Genomic DNA, 8,333 nt, shown 5'->3' with positions numbered 1-8,333 from the left:
CGTGGTTCCAACCGAAAGCATTCTGGCAACCGAGAGTGAACTTCCTCTTGCAACCGGTCTTCAAGTTGCTGGTGACGCGGCTTTTGATGCTGAAATTGAAGAACTTTTTTCCTGATTTTTTCTCCTTTTTTTGTTACCTTGTCTTTGTAACCGGGCTGTGCCCTTCTGTAATGACTTTTTAATGAATGGAAAATTTGCTTCAACTCTTATTCTGGTTCTGATATGTATGCCTGTACTTTGTAATGCCTTTTATTACACTAACTTCTATTTCGGTTCTGGCTTTTTAAACTTTGCTTACCAGCCAACCACTCCTTAGCCGATATAATCACTTCGGCTGAGGAGTACAAAGTGCTTAATCCAGTCAATCCAATTTCAGCCATACCCTTACTATGGCTGAAGAGTAACAAGTGTTGGTTTATTCCAGCCAACCACTCTTCAGCCTTGCACTTACTTCGGCTGAAAAGTAATAAGAGTTGGTTTATTCCAGCCAACCACTCTTCAGCCTTGCACTTACTTCGGCTGAAGAGTAACAAGAGTTGGTTTATTCCAGCCAACCACTCTTCAGCCTTGCACTTACTTCGGCTGAAGAGTAACAGGTGTTGGTTTATTCCAGCCAACCACTCTTCAGCCTTGCACTTACTTCGGCTGAAGAGTAACAGGTGTTGGTTTATTCCAGCCAACCACTCTTCAGCCTTGCACTTACTTCGGCTGAAGAGTAACAGGTGTTGGTTTATTCCCGCCAACCACTCTTCAGCCTTGCACTTACTTCGGCTGAAGAGTAACAGGTGTTGGTTTATTCCAGCCAACCACTCTTTAGCCTTGCACTTACTTCGGCTGAAGAGTAACAGGTGTTGGTTTATTCCAGCCAACCACTCTTCAGCCTTGCACTTACTTCGGCTGAAGAGTAACAAGAGTTGGTTTATTCCAGCCAACCATCGAAGTTAGTTTTTCCAGCTAACTTATAGTATTTGGTTATTCCGACCAAATGTCCTACAGCCTGGATCCTTATCCTGGGCTTAGGAAGGGTGTTGGTTTAATCCAGCCAACCTCTAAGTTAGTTTTTCCCACTAACTTAGAATAGAATGCTTGCAATATACTTAATATTTACTAAAGCTAACTTCTATAAGGAACAACTTCTGCTAAAAAGAATTTCTCATTTTATTGAAGGAAGAGAAAATTACATGTTTTTGAAAAAGAAAAGCTAAAAGTAAAATAACTTGAGATTGGCCGTATTCCATGGCCTAGGGATTGCATTGCCATCCTTGTCTTCTAGGTGGTATGCCCCTTTGCCTGCTAACCCAACCACCTTATAAGGACCTTCCCAATTTGGGCCTAACTTGCCGTCTCCTGGGATCAAGGTGTTTCCCATTACTTTGCGTAGTACCCAATCCCCAATCTTGAATTGTCTTGGATGCACCTTTTTGCTGTATTTTCTGATTAACTCTCGTTGGTATGAGGCGATGTGGACTAGTGCTCTTTCTCTTCTTTCTTCTGCAAGGTCGAGTTGTAAGGCTATGGCTTCTCCATTTAAGTCTGGATCAAAATTTTCGCTTCGAATTGTGGGTAGGCCAACTTCTAGTGGGATCACTGCTTCCATTCCATAGGCTAAGGAGAATGGTGTTTCTCCAGTTGATCGCCGAGGTGTGGTGCGGTAAGCCCATAAGACGTGAGGAAGTTCATCCGCCCATTTGCCTTTTGCTTTCTCTAGCCTTTTCTTTAGTCCATCCAAGACGACTTTATTTGATGCTTCAGCTTGCCCATTTGCTTGAGGATATGCCGGTGTGGAATTGTAGAACTCTATCTTGTACTCTTCACAAAAGCTTCTGAAGATTCTGCCGTTGAACTGAGTACCATTGTCTGAGATTAGTGCTTTTGGTATGCCAAACCGAGTGATGATATTCTGCCAAACAAACTTCTTCACGTCTTTCTCTTTGATTGATGCCAACGCTTCTGCTTCCACCCACTTTGTGAAGTAGTCTGTTGCTGCGAGAAAGAACTTCCTGCCGCCGGGCGCTGTTGGAAGTGGACCTACTATGTCCAAGCCCCACATTGCGAAAGGCCATGGGCTAGTTAATGGTAGGAGTTCTCTTGCTGGTTGATGTATTTGGTGCGCGAATTTTTGGCATTTCTCACACCTCTTCACATATTTTTCTGAGTCTGCTTGCATATAGGGCCACCAATATCCTTGCGAAATAGCCCTGTAAGCGAGCGACCTTCCCCCTTGATGACTTCCACACACCCCTTCGTGTATTTCGAACAAGAATGCTTCTACTTTGCTGGGATGAACGCACTTGAGGTAAGGCCCAGAGAATGACTTCTTGTATAGTGCCAAAGATGGAGATAGCCAAAATCGCTGCGACTTTGCTCTTATTCTGTTGGCTTCTTTTTTCTCCTCTGGTAGGATGCCGTCTTTTAGGAACAGGATGATGGGATCCATCCATGAAGGGCCTAATTCTGTGTAACATACTTCTTCTGCTTCGGGGTCTTCTATGCTTGGTCTTGGTAAGAAGTCGATGAGTAATGGATGAGGGATTGATGTATCTGCCATTGAGGCCAGGCCTGCCAGTTCGTCCGCTCGGCAGTTTTCCTCCCTGCCAATTTGTTCTATCCTTACCACATCAAACTTCTTGATCTCTGTTCTGACTAACTCTTGGTACTTGGCCATTCTGTCGTCCTTTGCTTCGTATTCGCCAGAAATTTGGTTTACCACCAGCAGAGAGTCACTGTATACCATTAGTTCGGTTGCTTTCATGAAGTGTGCTGACTTGAGTCCTGCGAGAAGCGCCTCATACTCCGCTTCATTGTTGGATGCTGGGAAGCCAAGGTTGATTGCTTGCTCTATAACCAGGCCATCTGGAGAGATGAGGACTATGCCAAGCCCTGCACCATGTCGGTTGGATGCTCCATCCACAAAGAGCTTCCACATCTCTCCAACGAATAGTTTCCAGCAAGTGGAAGGATCAGATGATGTCGTGAGGTCAAGAATGGTGTTTTCTTCAAGGTCCATGTTGGCTGTCTGTCCTTTGTCCTCTGTTTGAACTGCTGGTGAGCCTTTGTTTGTCTCTCCCTTGTTGTCCTTAGTATGGTCTGCCTTGGTGCTTGATTGACTACCTTCCACTAGGGGTTGCGCTATTCCGGCGTCAACTTCCGTCCCTAGTTCGGTTGTGTCAGTTAGGTCGACTGGGCAGATATGATGACTTCCAGGAGTAAACTCTGCGATGAAGTCTGCCAAAGATTGGGCTTTTATTGCGGTCTTGGGTTGGAACTTGATGTCGAATTGTCCCAACTCTACTGCCCACTTCAAAATTCGCCCACTAAAGTTCGCCCTTTCAAACAGAGCTTTTAATGGAAAGGCTGTGAGGACGACTATGGTGTGGGCGTGAAAGTAGTGCGCCAACTTTCTGGATGCCATCATTAATGCTAATGCCAGTTTCTCCAGGGGCAAGTACCTTGTTTCGGCTCCCAATAATGTCTTGCTGACATAAAAGATGGGCAAGTGTTGTATTCCTTCTGCTCGAACCAACACTACGCTGACTGCGTGCTGAGAGACTGCCAGGTACAAAAAGAGTTCTTCACCAGGTACTGGAGTAACAAGTAGTGGTGGGGAAGACATGTACTCCTTCAAGCTTTCCAGAGCTCGGTCGCATTCTTCATCCCACTCAAATTTGGCTTTTAAAGCTTGGAAGAATGGTCGTAGTCTGTCTGATGACCTGCTTATGAACCGGTTGAGCGCAGCTGCCATACCAGTGAGATGCTGCACTTCTTTGACTGAGTTTGGTCTCTCCAACTCCTGGATTGCTTTGATCTGAGAGGGGTCTGCTTCTATACCTCGGTTGGTCACCAGGAAGCCCAAGAATTTGCCAGATCCAACTCCGAATGCGCATTTGGACGCATTGAGGCGCAACTTGTGTTTCTTCAGGATCTGGAACATCTCGCCTAGATCTTTAAGATGGTCATTCTCATCCTTGCTTTTGACCACCATGTCGTCGATGTAAGCCTCCATTGTTTTGCCTAACAATGGTTCAAACATCTTGGTGACCATCCGTTGGAATGTTGCCCCTGCGTTCTTTAGGCCAAAGGGCATGACCTTGTAGCAATATAACCCCCTTGGTGTTGTGAAGGATGTGACCTCCTGGTCTGGTTCATGCATGGCGATCTGGTGGTAGCCTCTGTATGCATCCAGAAAGCTAAGTCGGTTATGCCCTGCCGTTAGGTCCACCAGTTGATCTATCCTTGGTAGAGGAAAACTATCTTTTGGGCACGCCTTGTTGACTGTTTTGTAGTCGACGCAGACACGCCATTTACCATTCTTTTTTGACACTACGACTGTGTTGGAGATCCATCTTGGGTAGTGCACTTCCCTTATTGCTCCTGCCTCCAGCAAGTTGCCTACCTCTTCTGCCACTATTTCGGCGTGGTGGAGTGCCGATCTGCGTGTGCGTTGGATGACAGGTCTGGCGGATGGGGGGACATTGAGTTGGTGACTGATAAAGTTTGGATCAATGCCTGGCATGTCGTAAGGTGTCCAGGAAAACACTTCGATATTAGAGGTCAAGAATTCCAAGACCTCTAATCTCTCAGTGCTGGACAACGATGAGCCAAGCAAGAAGAACTTATCCAGGTTCTTCTCATCTATTTTTACCTCCACCAAGTCCTCCACCGCTTTCTGATCAGCCTCTTTGCCGACGTCCGCGAATAGTTTATTACTCTCTGGTTCTTCCACCGAATGAACGTATCCTTTGGCAGCTCGGCTTCCATTCGCTGTGGCGAAGCATTGTTTTGACATGATCTGATCGCCATAGACTTCTTCAATTATGCCGGTGTCATTGGGGAACCGCATTACCTGATGGTATGATGATGCTACCGAACGCATGGCATGCAGCCATGTTCTGCCCAAGATGATGTTGTATGTGGAGGGGACCTTCAATACCCAGAACTCCACTTGTTTTGTTACACTCCCTGCTCTGACTGGAAGGATTATTTTGCCGACAGGCCACTCTGGCATGGAGTTGAATCCAATCAGGGGAGAAACTGCAGGCGTCAAGTCTTTGTCTTGCAGCTTCAGTTGCTTGAATGTGTCGTAGTACATGATCTCACATGAACTACCCTGGTCAATCAGAATCCGCTTGACGTCAAAATCCTTGACTCGGAGAGTGACGACCAGCGCATCATTGTGAGGACAGTATATTCGATCCAAGTCCTTATCCGAAAAGGACATGACATTTGTTGCCTCTGTTTTCGCCTTCTTGGTAGCAGGTTGGGTACTTAACACTTCCCTAAAGTGTTCAGCCTTCTTGATTGATCCCCTGAGCTCGCATACACGCTCAGGTTCAAAGACTCCATGTATTACATTGATGATACCTTGAGGCGGTGCATCGATTGTCATTCTGTTGGGATGGTCATTATGATCTTGGGGGGCCGGTTGCGTCCCTCCTTCAATGTATTTGTCCAAGTGGCCTGCTGCCACCAATTCTTCCAAGTGCTGTCTCAGTGGCGTGCAATTCTCAGTTCGGTGCCCCTTTTCTTTGTGGAAGGTGCACCGTGATCTGTCGTCGTAATTTTTCTGAGCTTCCCCTAGCTTGGCTGGCCACTTGACAAAAGGCTCGTCTTTTATTTCGCTCAGAATCCAATATATTGGTTTTTTGAACACCGTTGTTATGGCAGTGCGGATTCTCAACCATCTTTTGTCTGGGTCTTCTCCGTTATCTCGTCTGCCACACCCGTTTCTATTCTGCCGATCTACTGCATTGACCTTCGCTGGGGTCTTCTTTTCTGGTACTGTGGTTGCACCAGATTTTGCTTTGGCACGTGCGCCATCCTCTTCTACCCTGATGTGCTGATGCACTCTCTCCATCAGGGCTTCCATGGTAAGGGGTGGCGTCATGGTGATCGAGTCCCTTAGTCTGTTTCCGACTGGAAGGCCTCTTTTATACTGCGCAATAGCTAGATTGGTGGGGCAGTCTCCAATCTGGTTGAATGTCTCCCAGTAGCGACTGTTGTAAGATCTGAGGGTCTCTTTTTTACCCATGTCGATGGAGAGTAACTGGTCTATCTCCACCGTTGTTTTAGTGTTTGTTCGAAACCTCGTTACGAACGCTTTTGCCAATTGGGCCCAGGAGGCTATGCTGCCCTCTGGGAGCTTTTCGAACCAAGTCAAGCCTAGGTCGCCAAGACTTGACGGGAAGAGTATGCACATTAAGGCCTCGTTTCGTCTGTACACAGCCATGACTTGGTGAAAGTGGCTCAAGTGTGAATACGGGTCCGTCTTCCCTTCATATGTGGTGAATTTCGGCTGAAGGAAGCCTGATGGTAGGGGCGTGTTTTCGATTGCTGGGACAAACGGCGAAGTCTGTAGTCTTGCCAATGCCTTGTCCGTTGGTTCGTAAGCCGGTCGCGGTATTGGCATTCCAATCTCGACGCTTCCATGCGTCCAAGGAGCCAACCGTTGTAAGGCCGAAACTCGGTGTGGATCCCTTGACCTGGCATCCTCCTTGTATCGTGCTTTTTCTTCGAGCACGGTTCGTAAGTCGGATGACCTGGGCAGCTCTGTTTGTCTAGATCTGGTTTGGTGTGAATGTGAAGGCCAATACGTGCTTCCTTCAGTGTATGATCTTTCGGATCTCGTCCTCTCAGACCTGGAGTGACGAGTCCTGGAAGATAAGGAATGAGTGTCGCCTGTCCTGAGGCTTCTGCTCTCTCCTTGGGAGGGTGTAGTATTCCTACTACGATTCTCTGAGCGGCGAGGGGGCGTCTTGTGCTTGCGCCCCTCTCCTGTCGCCACATCTTTAGTCTTCATCTGGCGTTTTAATGCTTCCATGTCCGCCGCCATCTTCCGAATTAGTTCATCTTGTTCCTTCACGCGATCTTCTAGGGCTTGAGGATCAATCATCCTCCTTTGCCTGTCAGGACTTTGAGAGTGACGAGGGCTGCTATTCCGCCTTCCCCTGCCACTCCTCCTGGAGTTATGTTGTTGGGGCTCCAGATCTGCCATAGGAGGGATAGAGGGTAATCCTTCTCGCCTTGCGCCCCCGTCTGGAGTTAGCCCGTCGACGGCGGACTGCGGTAGTTCTTCAATGTGTGCCATTGATTGAGAAAAGGAGGAGCTTAGTCAAGAGGTTTTTGTTCTTGTCTGTTTGTTCCCACAGACGGCGCCAATTGTACGGGGAGGAAATAATTCTCCTCGTATAATCCTGTTGACCAAGTCCACGCTCCTCCGTACGACGTCGCTTTATCACCTGAAAACACAAACGTGAGCTAGCCGACGGGTGTGTGCCGGAAACCTCTCCGATGCCTAAGTCAGTAAGCTTGACAAATAGACAAAGTTTTATGCTCTCAGAAAGAATTGTGTTCAATTACCTCCTCCAAGGTGGTGCTTGTGAGCTTTTATAGGTTTCGAGTGGCATAATCCTAGTAGGACTTTTATTTCTCCATACAGAGTCCTCCTAGGATTCATACTCCTGAGGATAATGCTTATCCTTTTACACCCTCCCCCACTGCTTAAACCAAGTGGGATGGTTTCCTCCATGGCCGAACTACCATTTAACCGAAATAAAAACTGGCTATGTAGAGCTACAGAGAAGGCCGAACTATCCTTAGCTCGGATTTCTCCTCCAACTCCTTATCTCGGCTTTCCCCTGTTCAACCATGGTGTGTTTAGATGAATCTTCTAAGTAGCAAGTTCTGACCGACCTAACCATAATATGTCACGACCGGACTAAATGCAAGGCTAGACTCACTTCAAACTGCCACCGGACCGGAGTTGCTTTGCACATTCTTGAACCGGAGTAACCACACACCTCCTGGGTCGGAATAACTTCACTTCTCCTGGGCCAGAGTACCTACACCTCTACTGGGCCGAAATAACATTACGGTTTCTTACAGATTCCTTCATACTTTGGGCCGCAGGGCCCAACTCACAGCTCGGCCCAATTCTTTCCTAAAAAATTACCCTCTCATCTACCATATTCACATTCATCTAATGGCGTAGCTGAAAGAGAAAATAGAACGTTAATTGACTTGACGAATGCTATACTTGTTGATTCAGGTGCTTCCTGAAATCTTTGGGGCGAGGCTATTTTGACATCTTGCCATGTGATAAATAGAGTGCCACACAAAAAGATTAAAATTGTACCTTATGAGTTGTAGCGGGGGGCATAAACCAAATCTAGGTTACTTGAGGGTTTGGGGTTGTTTAGCTTTTGTGAAGCTTGCAGATCCTAAACGACCTAAATTGGGTGAACGAGCTACAAGCCTGTGCTTTTCTTGGGTATGCGTTGCACAATACATTTTATAAATTTTTTGATATGGAAAATAATATTATTTTTAAATCAGGT

Source organism: Camellia sinensis, chromosome 4, assembly GCF_055761805.1.
Source record: "Camellia sinensis isolate YWXY chromosome 4, ASM5576180v1, whole genome shotgun sequence".
In the NCBI taxonomy this organism is placed as follows: domain Eukaryota; kingdom Viridiplantae; phylum Streptophyta; class Magnoliopsida; order Ericales; family Theaceae; genus Camellia; species Camellia sinensis.
Note: the sequence above shows the minus strand (reverse complement) of the source record.